The sequence below is a fragment of the Pogoniulus pusillus genome, chromosome Z (genome assembly GCF_015220805.1).
Source record: "Pogoniulus pusillus isolate bPogPus1 chromosome Z, bPogPus1.pri, whole genome shotgun sequence".
NCBI lineage: Eukaryota > Metazoa > Chordata > Aves > Piciformes > Lybiidae > Pogoniulus > Pogoniulus pusillus.
The window spans coordinates 94,980,095-94,995,186 of NC_087309.1; positions in this window are offsets into that span (position 1 = coordinate 94,980,095).

The following is a 15,092-nucleotide window of genomic DNA, read 5'->3' on the forward strand; positions in this document are numbered from 1 at the left end:
AACAAATTAGCTGATAGGGTTTGGTAGGTCTTAGTTTTGCCAGCGCAGCCTGCATAGGCAGCATCTATGCAACTTTTGAAAACATTGATGGCATTGTTTTTACTTTTATCTCTGCCTGTGGTCAACAGTTATGCTGCCACTAGAAAACTTACATAATTTATTCTACTATTTAACTCATTATTAAGTCACCTGTCAGTTAAAGTGAAATAAAATAGAATTACAGAATTAACCAGCTTTGAAAAGACCTCTAAGGTCATCCAGTCCAAACTATCACCTAACCCTTCTAATTAACTAAACCATGGCACTAAACAACTCATCCAATTTCCTCTTAAATACCTCTAGAGATGGTGAATGCGCTACCACTCCAGGCAGCCCATTCCAATGGCAAATCACTCTTTCTGTGAAGAATTTCTTCCTAACATCCAGAATATTCAGAAAATTAGACTGGATAACATCACCTAGAACTACATGCACTTACCATAGATGTTATTTCTATGTTTCACTCTTACTCTAGGAGCAATACAATTCACTTTAACAATTACTTTCAAATCCAGGCCACTTTTAATGAATAGGGTATGTTAATAAGATCTGTTATGTTATTTAAGATGTTTAAATAATATAAGATGCTTATCTTAATTCATTCTTACCCTTTTGAAAAGTGTCAATATTCACATATGTTTAATTAAGCATAACAGAAAGGCTTTAATCTTCAAAACACTCCTGGTAATGTCAAATATCCTGAATAGCTCTTTTATTTTCCTACCTGCTGTAATTCTTACATTCACATTACACTAACAGAGAGAATTTCAGAGATAGATGGCAAGGCTTGGCAGTATAAGTAATAGCAATTTCTTAAGATAACACTAAATCATTGTGAAAATAAATATCACTGGCTTCCTGTATGCAAGAGAAAAATACATGGCACAAGAAGGTTTAACTTTATGCAGTGTTTGCAACTAAGCTGGAAAATACAGATTTTCAAGTACAAAAATAATCTGCAATTTTAAAGGCTATGCAATTCATAAAGGATTGTTTTCTGGGGGTCTTTTCTCTCTGTAATATTCTTTGTGCCTTAATTCTGCCATCTGCCTTATGTTCAGACCAATACCATCTGTTCTTTAGAAACACAAACTTGTAGAAAGCCTGACTAATTTTTTCTTCACAAGTGAGTGAAACTGAAAATAAAAATGTCTTTCAATAAGAGATGGGCAGGTCAAATAAGCCTTATAAAGGAAAAAATCCATTTCATATCCATTTCATGCAATTTTAAAAGTGCCTTTGTCCTTACAGTCCCTGCTCAGATGCACCTAAGAGAGCTGCTTTTCGTATAAGTTTCAGCTGCTGTAAGCCTTCTTTCTCCATCTCAGGACAGCCAGTTGACTTGTATGTGTGTGACTTCCTCTGGTTTAAAACAGCAAGCGTAGTACTGCTTCACTGCTATTTGCATGAATTGGCAAATAGTTGTATTTTTAGAACAACTAGCTTGCTGTCATGTAATAAGCAAGTCTCTAGTGTTACGTTTTGGCTATTTCACTAACTTAAAAGCAAAATATTCAGCATCTGTTTTATGATTGTAAGACTTGCTTCACCCTACAGAACATGATACTCTCCCCATTTGTTCAGTAAAGACTGGAATTCATAACTTATAGTTGTACTATTTTATTTTTTATAATTGTCTCAAAAATGAAAATTGCCAGAAAGTCACTTCAAATATTTCTCCCACAGCTTCATCAGTGAAGAAACACTGTAATTACTCTGGTATGCTACAGTCCTGCCACAAATATGTAACATGTATCCATGAAATAATGACCCACATATCCCCATATCTATCGCCACATCTGACAAATTGTTGTTCTTCTTTAACAGTGAAATACATATCAGTCACACCTGTGATCACTGCTTTGGGGAATATATATGATATTGATTCTTCAATGCAGAAATTCTTTTTTAAAAAAAAATCAGCTTAAAAAGACCTGCAATATTAGAATCTCTATGTCCTGTGTGCAGCTTGTTCCATTGTTCTAGATTTGGATGACCAAGAATTACATACAGTTATGTAAAATAATGTGAAGCCTTATTTTGTAATTTATTTTTGGATTTTGAAAATAAACTGGTGTATTTTCCCTTAGCCTTCAGAAATTGAATTGTGTTGTTTCTGAATGGTGGATGAACCTACATATTTAGCCACATTCTTATGGCCATGACTGCCAGCTTGTGCCTTCAGTTTATAGAATGTCAAACAGTAAATGGCAACAGCTTGTGAAATCATGCTGTTTCATGTGGATCTGTCTGGGTACAAGGCTGTTGCTACAGATATCATGTCAACCATTAAGTTCAGAGTCCTGTAGTCATAGTTACCCATAAAATAAATATGACAATAAATGTTGAAGGATCCACAGAGACCTTTCATGTACTGTGAAACACCTGTGGTCACAAATCAAATAACTACCACCCACAAACAAATTAAGACTGGAGGGAAAATTTCTTAATCCAGATATGGCAGTTACTTCAGCCCTGAACACATGGAAAAATATGTCAAACTGGCAACTAAGAAATTCCAAAGTTATTAGGAGCCCCAATACACACAGCCAATCTGAGATGCATCAGAGGAAACAAGGTTAGTCATCATGTTTTTCTCCCTGTGGAGTCATCAAAAGCATGAAGATTTTCCTAGTCCAGTAGACAGCCAGCAGAAGCACTGTGCTAGTTTGAAGCTAGCTAGAGTGTTTTGGTGAGAAGAAGTATATCATAGACTATGAAAGGAAAACAGTGGTGATGTCTACTTCTCTCACAGTCTTACTAAGGAGTATGAGAACAAGAAATGAAGACATTAGATAACACTCTCACCGTTTTTCTCTCACTCTCGTTTGGGCTGCTGGCTGAGCAACATACACCCTCTAACCTCATCTTCCATTTGGCCTAAGCCACTTTGCTTTCTTAACCTCTGACCGAGCCTCAGTTCTTCCTTGGGACTGGAATAAGGTTGAGAGGGGTAGGGGGAAGGTCCTGGGGACTCAGGTTTCTGGGAGGGGAGTTGTGTTTCTGTATTACCTTTTACCTTGTATACTTCTGTATATAACTGTATATATATTGTAAATATCTGCTTGTATATTGTGCCAGCTGTAAATAAATAGCTTCATTCATATTTCCAGAGCTGGCTGAGTCTAGTCTGGGTGATTTCTAAAGTGTGGGGGGGCAGAGAACACATAAACCATCACATATTTTTTATTTGGCTCCCCAGATCACAGTATCACAGTATCACAGTATCACAGTATCACCAAGGTTGGAAGAGACCTCACAGATCATCAAGTCCAACCCTTTACCACAGTGCCCAAGGCTAGACCATGGCACCAAGTGCCACATCCAACCTTGCCTTGAACTGCCCCAGGGACGACGACTCCACCACCTCCCCAGGCAGCCCATTCCAGTGCCTAATGACTCTCTCAGTGAAGATGTGCAGCAAATTAATTTTGAGTGATTGTAAATTAACTCTGGGAATCAGAATGAAGCTAATGAAGCAGCTATTTTACTTAGTGGGGGCTATCATGTGGCCTGTTTTCTGTTTTCTTGTGTACAATTGGATAAAAGCCCAAATTGGTTATTTCTTGCTTAATATAATTTTTAAGAAGGTCAAAGTTAAACTCACATCTCTCTTCTGGGCCTGGGGCAATCTCATTCTTGGGTATGCTGGTTTTAATGTAACTGAAAGTTTTACTAGTAATATTACAGGGGTATTTACCAATAATATTAGAAGCAATGAAAGTACTGCTTTTGCATTATCTACCGCACTAATGAGAGTTATCCAGCCCAAAACTGAGATGCCAGACTCTTTTATTCACATCACATTGTGGCATATCTGGTGCGTGTGATCCTAGGTCTTATACATTTTGACTTTATAATACTTTTAACATTCTGTGTGAGAACTTCAAATGCAATGCCTGTAAGAACTAGGAAACTCTCTATGTCCAAAATGAAAGGGACAGTGTCACATAAAAAAAGCGATCCAAACCAAAACAAAGATAACTCAGGAGCACAGCAAGGAACACCACCTCCTTCCCAGCAAGGGATAGCCACTACACCTCCCCCTCCAGATTCTGGGAAAGCTGCCAATGTTCCTAATGGGAATGATAACACAGCAGGATTGGCAGAATTCCCAGGAGTACAGGGAAATAATCAAAGCCAGGATGTTCCTTCTACTAATAACACTAGTAACAATAACTCAGCCAGTTCGTATCCCCAGCTAGCAGACAACCAGAACCCCTCTAGCTTTAAGGCAGATCTGAACTCTCACAGGCCTCAGGCCACACCCCCAATGATTCAAACCCTCCAGTAGACACATCAATGTCTGTCGCTGTGCAGCAAGCCCTTTTGGCACCTGCTAAGGTGAAAGCTAAGACACCACAGTTGAAAAAGTGTGATTCAAAAGAGGATGGCAGAGAGGGGGCCTCTGCTGAGCAAGAGGAGGAAGAGGAGACACATAGTCTCTGAGAATTGGCAAACATGCTCAGATCCCAGTACTCTGATGAGAGGAGCACTGTGAGGTCGGCTGCCAAGAAAGACGATGGTTCCAATGAGTTTAAAAGTGCTCTGAGGAAAGTTCTATTTCTAGTCCAGGAACAACCAGATCAACAAGAGGAAGAGGAGAAGGATGACATCCAGGACTCCAACGATCTCCTCAGAGAGGTCAGGGATGCTAGAAAGGAATACTCAAAGGAATCAGGAGAGCCAATCCTAATCTGGCTGGTAAGGTGCTGTACCATTGGTGCAAATGCCCTGCAGGTAGGAGACAAGTCTACCAAGCAGCTGGACCACTCACCAAGGAGAGTGGAGTGGACAAACACCTAGCAAGTCCTCTTGGTAAGGTTATCTTGTGGACACGCCTCCTGTTGGCTGTGGCTATGAGATATCCTTCTCGAGATGATCTTCCATGGGCTGCCAAGAAGTGGAACACCATTGAGCAGGGAATTAAGCTTCTGAAGGAGTTTGCTGTGAAGGAAGTGCTTTATGGAGGTCATGGCACACATGAGCCTGATGACATTCCTCTTGGAACAGGTCTCATGAAGATGCTTATTAAGCTTGCTCCTTCATCCTATGCTAACATCTTGGCCAGCAAGTTTCTATCAAGGAGTGATAATGGAAGGTCTATCACTGTTGGTAAGTTCACTGACCAGCTCAGGCAGATAGAGGACAGCTTGTCACATTCTGCCATAGTCTGTGCCATAAAAACTATAGGTACAGAGATGAAAGAAGGCATTAAGAATGGCATTAAGAACAGCATGAAAGGACTGAAGGAGGATCTTAAAAACATTGCCAATCTGGTAATGGATACCATTCCTGCATCATCTGACTGGGTGCATGTTTCTGCCATCAGGAACAGACACCCACCTCCTGTAAGGCAATTCCAGCCCAGGAGGAGACAAATTCCACCTAGATATCAGCCATCACATGCGTCACTGTGGGTAATTCTGCGTGACAAATTCAGTGAAAACATGAACAAGTGGGATAGTCAACCTACTTCAGCTCTTTCAAAGAGAGTCAGGGAACTGCAGAGTGGCAGACACAGAGGCAACAATTCCAGAAAAGTAGCTGTCACTTCTTCAGCTCCCCAGAGCAACTGCAATTATTCCAACAATTGCAATTTCTCTCACAACACCACCAATCATTGTGTACACCCCACTTGCCATGTTCAGCATTAGGGGTGCCCTGCCTCCAGCCAGGAGGAGGAAAGGGATAGTGGAGAGAACTGAATCTATTGGAATGTATTCACTAGGTGGTCTGGCAGTTCAAAAGTTTGAAAATCTGGAAGTGCCAAATGCAACTCAAACTGTGCACCACAGTCAGTACAGAAGTAACCGTGACTCTTTGTTGCCCATTCATCAGCTGATTCGTCAATTGGAGAGTCAGGCTGTCATCGAGAAAGCTCATTCACCTTTCAACAGTCCCATCTGGCCTGTGCATAAACCTAACAGAGACTGGAGACTGACAGCTGATTTTCGTACTCTCAATGAGGTGACTCCACCCTTGAGCGCAGCTTTGCCAGACATGCTAGAACTCCAGTATGAGTTGGAACTGAAGGAGACTAAATGGTATGCAACCATAGACATTGCTAATGCTTTCTTCTCTATTCCCATAGCAAAAGAGTGCAGGCCTCAGTTTGCATTCACCTGAAGAGGAATCCAGTACCAGTTCAACCGTTTGCCTCAGGGGTGGAAACACAGCTCAACCATCTGTCACTCAGTAATCCACAATGCACTGGAGAAAGGTAAAGCTCCAGAGCATATCCAGTTCATCGACAACATCATTGTGTGGGGCCAAACTGCTGAGGAAGTCTCTGAGAAAGGTAACAAAATCATTGACATTCTGCTGCAAGCAGGTTTTGCCATTAAGAGAGACAAGGTCAAAGGACCTGCCAAAGAAATTCAGTTTCTGGGAGTGCGGTGGCAGGATGGTCTCCATCTCATTCCACAGGATGTGATTAACAAAGTCTCTACCATGGCAGTTCCCACCAATAAGAAAGACACTATCTTTCTTGGGTGCAGTGGGATTTTGGAGACTACACATTCCTGGTTTCAGTCAGATTGTCAAACCTCTGCACGATGTGACTTGTAAGAAAAACAATTTCGAGTGGGAACCTGAACAGCAAGCAGTTTTTGATCAGATCAAGTGAGAAGTAGTCCATGCAGTGAGCTTAGGACCTGTGCAATCTCATCCGGACATTAAGAACATTCTGTACACGGCTGCCAATGACAATGGTCCAACTTGGAGCCTTTGGCAGAGAGCTCCAAATGAGACACGTGGTCTACTTGGTTTCTGGGCTCATAGCTACAGAGGCTCAGAGGCAAGTTACACTCCAACAAAGAAAGAGATACTAGCAGCTTATGAAGGAGTGAAAGCAGCTTCTGAAGTGATTGGAAATGAGTCACAGTTGCTTTCAGCTCCTAGATTGCTATTTATAAACTGGATGTTCAAGGGCAAAGGTTCATCACCGCATCATGCCACAGATGCAACCTGGTCTAAATGGATGGCTTTGATAACCCAACGAGCACAAATGGGTAATCTTGATTGACCTTGTCTGGTGGAGGCCAGAAAACACAAAGTGTACCAAACCTCCAGAGGAGAAAATAACCCATGCTGAAGAAGTTCCTCCCTATGGTGATCTCTCTGATCAAGAAAAGAACTATGCTTTGTTCACAGATGGTTCCTGTCATCCTGTTGGGAACAAGCAAAAATGGAAGTCATCAGTCTGGAGTTCTACCAGGAGAGTTACCCAAGTGAGAGATGGAGAAGGAGAATCCAGTAAATTTGCTGAGTTAAAAGCTGTCCAACTTGCTCTTAATGTGGCTGAATGTGAGAATTGGCCTATTCTTTACCTCTACACCGACTCATGCGTGGTAACCAATGCTCTATGGGGTTGGCTAAAGGACTGGAGGAAGAATGGTTGGCAGAGGAAAGGAAAGCCTATTTGGTGTTGTTTTGGAGGGGATTTCCCTTATTCCTTCCCTATTAGGGGGAGGTGAGAAATTAATTTGAGGCAGTATTAATTTTTTATAAAATTATTTATTAAAATTGATATTTACAAATTTCTACCACCCCCAACCACTATGTAATCAAGTTCATTGTCAAGGTTATGAAAACAGTAGGGATATATTTACAGGGATTGGATTATTAAATGGAAATATCAAATTATCAACAACTGTAGACAGAGAGAAAGATTCGCTTAAGCTTAATGCCTCTTAACAACTATACTGTTTGCCCAGCAAGGGCTGAAACTGTGTGTGCTCTTCAGACAGATGTAACTTATATTACAAAGGAATTAAAGCTTGCTTAAATGTGTTGCTCTTCAGTATTAATTATTAATCACCCTCCCGGGATTGCGTCACAGCGTGTGCCCAGTGTTCGGGTCTTGGTGAAGCTGGATTCTGTCCCGGCTTGCAGGAGAATGATAAGTGTTCCCAGTCTCTGGGGTTAACAGGATTTCTCTGACCTTCTCTCCCGGGGTGAAATGATCTCTGCCTCAGTGCTGCTTCTTCTGGATGCCGTGTGTGTCCAGGGATGATCAGCTGGCAGGACTTCCAGGTGCAGGAGAAGGATTTGTCCATGCAGTTTCTAGCACAGTCATCTGACAGCTACCAGGCTGTGTTTGTAGGTTAGCAGACAGTCTGGAATGGTCTGCTGAGCCTAGAATTTTCCAGGCTTACAGGACAGTTGGCAAGCAGGGTCTGCCGGGCTTCAGGGAGACTTGAGCTCCATAGATAAATGCAAGATAGCAAGCCAGTATGTACGGCTGCTCTAGGCTTAAGCAGGGGGCTCTCGGCTCCCCATAAATGTATCAAGTGTAGGTGTGCATGCACTCTGCTTCTCAAAGGGTTCGCAGACATCTTAACTGCACCTTGAGATCAATGCAAGAGGTCTGAGCCTCAGTAATGTTTTGAAGAGAGTGAGTGATTCTGTGTCTAGGCCATGCAAGCAGGTCAGGGCAGCAGGGTGCTGCTATATGGATCAGAGAGCTGAGTCTGAACCTCTGAACACTCTGAACACTCTGAACACATGGTGCTCCTTTGCACTCCTCTTTATAGACTCTGAGCCTAGATTCATGGCTCATTTGGCCATCTAAAGTGACCAATCAGGCTGGCAGTAAGCCAAACCTTACCTTAATAGGCAGTAGATGTTTGCCTGGACCCTCCAATAGGGGACCACCTGGGCGGACCCCAGGGGTACATGGACTGGGTGTCTGTTTGTTACACAACCTGTTTACTGCCATAGGCCCCTGGCAGAAAAACATGTCCAGGCATGTAGAGGCATAGAGAAGCCTCAGTTTTGGGGCTGCTGCCCCTCCACCACAGGTGTGCTGATCTATGGCATGGCATCAATGCACGTCTGGAGAGAATTACAGCGAAGGTGCGGCACATAGACGCACACATGCCCAAGAGCAGAGCCACTGAGGAGCACCAACACAACCAGCAGGCAGACCAAGCTGCTAAGATTTCTCAAGTTGATACCAACTCTGATCTTGACCTTGATTGGAAACACTGAGTTGAACTGTTCCTAGCTTGGTGGGCCCATGATTCATCTGGACATCAAGGCAGAGATGGAACATACCGATGGGCACACAGTAGGTCGACTTATCCATGGATGCTATCACCCAAGCCATCCATGACTGTGACATCTGTACTGCTATTAACCAGGCTAAGCAAATCAAGCCCTTATGGTATGGTGAGAGATGGTCGAAGTACAAGTATGATGAAGCCTGGCAGATTGACTATGTCACTTTACCTCAATCTTGTTCTGGCAAGTATTATGTGCCAACAATGGTGGAGGCTAGTACCGTATGGCTGGAAACCTATCCAGTTCCACATGCTACTGCACAGAACACCATTCTTGGCTTGGAGAGACAGATCATGTGGAGACATGGAACTCCAGAGAGAATCAAGTCAGACAATGGCACTCATTTCAGGAACGATCTTGTGAAAGACTGGGCCAAAGAGCATGGCCTTGAGTGGATCTATCACATACCCTACTATGCACCAGCTTCAGGGAAGATTGAGTGCTACAACGGTTTGCTGAAAACCACCCTCAAAGCCATGGGGGGTGGAACTGTGGAAAACTGGGACAAACATTTAGCACAAGCTACCTGGTTGGTAAATAGTAGAGGTTCAGTAAACAGAGCAGGACCTGCACAATCAGATTTGGTCCAAACAGTAGACGGTGATAGAGTTCCTGTTGTACGTGAAACAATTCTGTTAGGGAAAACTGTTTGAGTATTTTCTCCTTCAGGTGAAGGGAAACCTGTCCGAGGGGTGGTGTCTGCTGAAGGTCCTGGTCATACCTACTGGGTAATGCAGGAGAATGGTGAAATACAGTGTATTCCACAGAGAAATCTAACCTTAGCTAAGAGAGTCTAAATTCAGAGTGAATAATACAAGCTGTTAGGAGTTTTCTGTTCTAAATACTATTGATGTCCAATGAAGGAATCTACGAGAGAATCTACAGTACGTGAGCATGAACTCAACGTCACCTGGGAGTCCCTGTTCTCATCTCATCTGTGAGGAGACAAACTGTTCTGAGCTTTTGAATCACCTACCTCTGAGATAGAATGAAGTGTGAACTGAACTTGTGATATCCATTAGTGTAAATATTGTTTTAGATTAGATCAGATAATTCTCAGTGATACTCTGAGTGAAGCAGACAGGGGTGGATTGTGTTAGTTTGAAGCTAGCTAGAATGTTTTGGTGAGAAGAAGTAGATCACAGGCTGTGAAAGGAAAACAATGGTGATGTCTACTTCACTCACAGTCTTGCTGAGCAAGAAATGAAAACATTAGATAACACTCTTGCCATTTTTCTCTCACTCTCGCTTAGGCTGCTGGCTGAGCAACATACACCCTCTAACCTTATCTTCCATTTGGCCTAAACCACTTTGCTTCTGAACTTCTGGCCGAGCTTCAATTCTTCCTTGAGACTGGAATAAGGTTGAGAGGGGCAGGGGGAAGGTGCAGGGGTGGTTGAGAGCCCCTCCTGGGGACTCAGGTTTCTGGGAGGGGAGTTGTGTTTCTGTATTACCTTTTACCTTGTATATTTCTGTATATAACTGTATATATATATATTGTAAATATCTGCTTGTATATTGTGCCAGCTGTAAATAAATAGCTTCATTCATATTTCCAGAGCTGGCTGAGTCTAGTCTGGGTGATTTCTAAAGTGTGAGTGGGTGGGGAACACCCAAACCATCACAAGCACTAAAATTTTATTAATATATATCACACTGTCAATGCAGTAATATATTGGATAGTCAGTTTCTTCCTCACCCTGAGTTCCAGCATTCCAAAGCATCATAAACACTAGAATTTTACGTACTGTCTTAAAGAATTTTTTTCTATGATGCAATTTTTCCTGCCAACTTAACAAACCGATCATTTATAGCACAGAATACATGGTTTAGTTGCAACATTTATTTAATTGTGGCAAGAGAACAAGGGGACGCAGTCTCAAGTTGTGCCAGAGGAGGTATAGGCTGGATGTTAGAAAGAAGTTCTTGCTAGAGAGATTGATTTAGCATTGGAATGGGCTGCTCAGAGAGGTGGTGGAGTCACTGTCTCTGGAGGTGTTCAAGAAAAGCCTGCATGGGGCACTTAGTGCCATGGTCTAGTTGATTGGCTAGAGCTAGGTGATTCTTTGGACTGGATGACCTTGGAGGTCTTTTCCAACCTGGTTGATTCTATATTTCTATCATATTCTCTTAAAAGCTCTTGCTTATCTTGGAAATTCAAATTTGTCTTGAGTTGAAGCAAATTCCATCAGAAAATTATGAGTGTTTGTTTTGTTTTCTTTTGTTTTTTTTATATATGGGTTCTATTAGTACCTCTGGTATTGTTATTGCACTTTGACCTTAATGCTCTATTAGATTAACTTATTTTAAATAAACTCATACACTTTTAAGAAAGGATAGTTTCTATCAAACTGACATTGATTTGAAATTTTAGAGATCAGGTCTTTTTTGGGGGGGGGGGGAACCTTATTTGGGTGATGGTAATTTTTGAGGTGATCTGGAAAGAAATTCAACGCACAGCAACACATCTTACCAGTTTATGTTGTTACAGATCTCCTCCAGAAGAACACACAACAACTGTAATGATACCATCACATTCCAGCTTTTATGAAAAAGCTCATGGTTTGAAGCGTGCAGTACTGCATAGCATTAGCAATGCTCAATTTTGAGATACTTTGTGGAAGGTGAGCATTTGCAAATTTATATTTTTGTTTTGTTGGTTGTTTTGGAGGGGGTTTTCACTTGGTTGGGGTATGGTTTTGGCCTTTGAGACTATAAACTCTATGGATAGATAAAATATTCACAATCTAAAATTGTAAGAATTGTAAGTCCAAATTGTCTTGTGGTATTTATATACTTAGAATACAGGGCATTCACAAGTGTTACAGATATAAATTCTACCGTACTGAGTTGTATACAAACATCTTCCATCTGCAAATGGGGAGCAGTCATCCTGTACAGGTGGAATATTTTTTGAGGAATAGTCCTATACATAGGCACCCAGTTAATTCAAGCTTTTTTTTTTTTTACTCATTGGCTTGTAATTTTAACACAATTGCAAGCTTAGTTTTGCCATGATTTCATATAACTCTAGTATTTGTGTTTAGTTAACATAATCATACTCATGTTTCTCAAGTGAAATCACACACTAACCAAAGTCAGTTTTTTCAAAATCTTCATGTTCTTCTGTTTCTGAGAAGCTAACAGACTACAAAAATAAATTACATAGGGTTTCATGCCAAGACTAGTACAGGGAACAAGCATGTGTGGTCATAAAACTTCATAGTAATTCCATCAATAAAATTAAAGGTACTAATTTCAAAGAATCAGACTTTGTCTCCTTCCTGGTTTTGAAAGACACTTTCTATGAAAATGCTGGAAGGTACTTAATGTGTGACATCTGCTCACCTCAGCACTACACAAGGTGATGCACCTTGCCAAAAAACTCTTAAAAGTTGTAATTTGATTTCTAAAAGGTAATATAACTCAGGGTTGCTACAACACAGTCACAAAAAAAAAAAAAAGTTAAGAAATTAAGATATTTTCTCTGACAAGTATTTGTTCTGAGTTTGGGAAATGTATGAAAGTTTGGGAAAATTATTTGGAGAATGTTTATACACAGATTTTGGAGTTGGTTTTTTTTTTTTTAGAGTTTTGTTGTTGGGTTTGGTCTGTCAGTTGTTTTTGCATGGGTTTGGGTTTTTTGCACAAATTGCTTAAGTTCTGTATTATGTGATCTGTCTTCACAAGTGGCTTTATTAGCGAAACATTTTCTAAGGAAGTACAGCATGGGTACAGGTGCAAGAAGCAAGAGAATGAGAAACAGCTATTTCTTAAACTTTTGTGTTCAGAGCACTTTTTTATACTGCTTACATGTTGCTTTCTGGTATTATGTACCATTTCTACTCTCACGTACAGTGAGTGATGCTTTAGGATTTGAAAGGCTGAGAGGGAACACTAAGAATTCATGCAAATTTGTCCTATATTACAAAGGTTGGAGACAGGGAGGTATTTGAATGAAAACTGTGATTTCCTTCAGCAGCAAAGCAGCATGTTTCTGCTTATTTATTCTGATTAATTCAATCTGTGCTGCACTCCCTTTTCAAACCTGAATTTGACTAACTCTGCTGATCTTGGCTGAGATAATTTTTTTCACAATGGCTAGAATGGGTTTAGATTTTGGATTTGTGCTGACAATAGTGTTGATGACACAGGGATTTTGTTGTTATTGTTGTTGTTGCTGCTGAGCACTGCTTACATAGTCAGAGACTTTTTTTGCTTCTCACACCATCCAGTTGGCAAGCAGGCTGGGCACACACAAGAATCTGGGAGGGGACACAGCGAACCCAACCGACTAAAGTGGTATTCCATACCATATGACGTTATACTCAGCTTGTAAAGCTGAGGAAAGGAGGAGGAAGGAGTTATGTTTGGAGTTATGAAGTTTGTCTTCCCAAGTAAATATTAGTCTAATGGAGCCCTGAATTCCTGGAGGTCACTGTACACCTGCCTGCCAGTGGGAGGTAGTGAATTCATTCTTGGGTTTGCTTGTCTTCATGGCTTTTTGCTTTATCTAAATATCCCTGTCTCAGCCAACAAGTTTCTCCACTGTTACCCTTCCAATACGTTCCCTCATCTCACCATAGTCAGAGTGAGCAAGTGGCTGTTTGGGGTCCAGATGCCAGCTAGTGTAAAACCACAACACTAGCACACATCATCTAGCCATTGGATTTTGTTATGCCTTCCTCTACTATAGAGCAATGTTGTCATAAGCAAGGATGTTTTGAGTTGGGGAAATGTATTTGAGTCATTGCCACTGATTCAAACATTGAGAGGGAAAAAGAAAACTATAAGCATTTAGATGTCTATTCTTTCCCCACCTCGGCCTCAACTTTTCATATGTTTTTTGTGAGTTCTGCTTAGTCTATCAGAGTTCACCTGGTGAGGTGAAGGTGGCATAGGAAGACTGAGATTCTCTGCCCAATGACTCTCTCTTATTCTGAGCCCAATATTTTTTTTTTTTTTCCTGTTTGATACTCTTTTTTTTTGTTTTGGTTTTTTTTTTTGTTCCATGTGTAGCCATGTCCATGGCTGTGTCCCCTCCCCTGTTGTCACGACTACAGTGCAGATCACTCACTAATCGAAAGACCTTCAGGGATGTATCTACTCTCTTCTGGCATGAAAGCCACCCCACCAGTGCATCTCCAGCTGCCACCAGCTGCCGCAGTTTCTCTGCAGTATAGATGAGCATCATGTGCTGCTCTAATTGGATATACCTTGGTGTCAAGGTCCAGTGGAACAGAGATTAACAGTATCTCCGTCCACAGGAGCGAGACCAGTTCTTATGGATTCCATGCTGTGAAATTAAGGTGCAAATGAGACCATATATCACCATGAAACTAACTATTAAAGGATAAGGTTGGGCAAAACAGAGGGAGAGAGGGGAGAAGGGGGAGAGAGAAAGATAAAGAGAACGATGGAGAAGAGAAGAAGGAGCAGGGAAGGGAAAAAGCTGTGGTCATATTACCCACAGTTGCAGATGGAGGGGAGAGAGAGAGACGGGTGCATGGCCCAGAGATGATCTTCTATGGAGATTATCAGAGTTTCTTTGGGTGTTGTGCAGCTCTGGTGGTCTGGTGGTGGCCTGCCCTCGGTGGTCCGGTAGAGGTGCCACTGGTGGTCCGATAGAGATGCCACTGGTGGTCCGCTGGGAATGCCACACTTAGTCTGCTGGGAGTGCCACACTTTGGCAGGCATTTCTCCTGCCTTTTTATACAGTTTTCTGCTCAGTGTCCAGCTGCAGCTCCCCAGGGCATTCTCATGCATTCACAGGGGTCTGGAGCCACCGGGGAGAGGACATCCACCCCCCTCCCGGACTGCACCTGTCCACACCCTGCATACACATAAACCTTTTCCCTTGGGGGTAGCTGAGATAAGTTGTAGGCCTCCTGGGCATTCCAGCCAGGGTGGGGTCCAGGAGTTTCGAAGGTGTTGTCTGTTGATTTGCATCCCTGAGCTTTTGGGCCAAGCACTGAGTCTGAGTCCCA